This window comes from Danio rerio, chromosome 19 (genome assembly GCF_049306965.1).
Source record: "Danio rerio strain Tuebingen ecotype United States chromosome 19, GRCz12tu, whole genome shotgun sequence".
Taxonomy (NCBI): Eukaryota; Metazoa; Chordata; class Actinopteri; order Cypriniformes; family Danionidae; genus Danio; species Danio rerio.
The window spans coordinates 40,115,249-40,117,340 of record NC_133194.1 but is presented as its reverse complement, the minus strand read 5'-3'; the positions used below and the strand labels follow the sequence as shown (position 1 = coordinate 40,117,340).

At 34.9% G+C, this 2,092-nt stretch overlaps 1 protein-coding gene across 1 annotated transcript in view; it reads right to left on the bottom strand.

Annotated features, from left to right (window-relative positions):
* si:ch211-250g4.3 overlaps positions 1-2,092 on the bottom strand; it is a 58,971-nt gene that overhangs the window by 45,383 nt on the left and 11,496 nt on the right. The window lies entirely within an intron of this gene.

Sequence of the window (2,092 nt, the reverse complement as noted above, 5' to 3'; positions counted from 1 at the left end):
CTGAAATAAATGTTTCTTGTTTGCATTTGCATCTTGTTTCAATATTATGTATATAAACATACGCGTGAGACTCAGATGGAGGGCAGAAATTGATTCATCTACAAAGGAATCGCTATCAGAAGACAAAAATGTTTGTTTTGTGTTGTTTATAATTGTTTAAATTAGCCAAATGATAAATGCCAAACAGTTTTTACAGGCTTTCAAAAGTTTTTTCCTTATAAGGGGGGAAACGTTCAAGAAATTGGCTTAAAACGAAAGAAAAGGCGGCATGTAATAAACATGTATTCAATATATTCATATGTACAAACTTGTTTTGAATGTGATAATTTGTTTGACAGCACTAATAATTATTATATACAGGCCTAGCTATGTGTATTATATGTTAATGTGTTATATAAAAAGATAAAAAAGATATAAACACCACCACACTTATACAAAGTCCAGAAGAACATATATAACGTACCCTGCCCTGCAATTGCTGCAATGAAATCTCTGTCTTGTTTTGTAAAAATCCATGATTTTACTGATGTAAAACTGTAACGTTAACATCAAGATGTGCAGCAGCCTTGAAAGTTTGATGGTAAGTTCATCGACCGAACAAAAAAGAAACGCTACCATTGCGAGCACTAGACGGTTAATATTGTGTAGCCCTGTTTACCATACACTAAAAATATATAATGATAATAATAATAATAATAATAATAATAATGTAGACTACGCATCCATTCTTTTATGTGCTTTCATTTGTTTTTTCATGTATAGGTCTACAAGAGAACCTGAAAAATGAAAAAAAAAAAAAAAACTATAGTAATTTATTATATGTTTTTAAACCACACTATAGTAAAGTCCAAATAGTGTGACCAAGACATCAAAAATAAATTTAGTTTATTTAAAAAGCAACCGCTATAGTTATGAAATGACGTGTGTCTGTTCAATACAGCATGAGTCACCTGACATTAAGCGAGTGGTGTGAGCAGCCAATAACTGCTGCAGCTAAACAAAGTTAATAATAATAAGAATAATAAGCTGATAAATTATAATTGTACGCCAATTAATACTGAAACGTTAGTGTATTGTGTGGTGCACTGTGATGGTGTATAATTATAAAAATGTAGCCTATTGGATAATTTGTTTATTACTACAGTTGTTTTGTACATAACCATATAATTACTACGACAGTTAAGTTTCAAAACACTACTAGTCTACTATAATATTTTGTTCATGTAATAGCTTACAATAGGTGCCTACTGCCTTTATGACTGGCAAATATATTTTAGTTCAGTCGAAAACTTGATCCTCTTCATAATATAAGAATCATGCCCGACATTTATGGGTTTTTTCTATTTATATCTCCTTTAAAATATGTTATAAATCACTCAAATATGGACTTTCCCATTCAGTTTTTTTTTTTTTTACTTCCCTCTATCTGAATTCCGCGCATCATCAGAACCACAACATTGAAAACAACCTTTATACTGAACAAAGTTTATGTAAAATTACTTTTTTTTAAATACCTCTTGTGTAATGTAGATTTGCTTTAATGTCAGCATGGCTTGTTTTAGGGTGCTTTCACACCTGTGAATCGATTCAGTTGTTCCGAAACAGAGAATACAAATGTTACATTGTTGCTCTTTTCTTTGGTCAGAGTGTCAGGGTTTATTTTGCAGAGTCCTGCTCAGCTGTCAAGAGAGGTGGTGGTTTGGTGGTGTTTGACAAGGTGTGGCAACGTGTCTGAATAGTGAGGAGAGATGGGGTGGAAAGAGGTGAGAAGGGTGCGCGACGTAGCCTATTTGAGGACCAGGAGGGAGACGCGAGATTACCGGGAGATTATCACTCGTTTGCGGGCATCCGGAGACTCGTGAAACATCCCGCCCTACTCATAATTCTCTCTTCATATAGCTGTATGCCTATTACATATTCATAAAACACAGTGATATAACCGCGCTCGAATCGTATCGCTTTCTCACTGCAATCAATCCGCTCCAGAGTTCGTTTCAATCGAGCCGAGACCACATCGTTCAGGCGATCTCGGAGCGATTGATTTGGCGCGGATCCGAGAGCGATTGGTGGTTTCACATATGCCAAACGAACC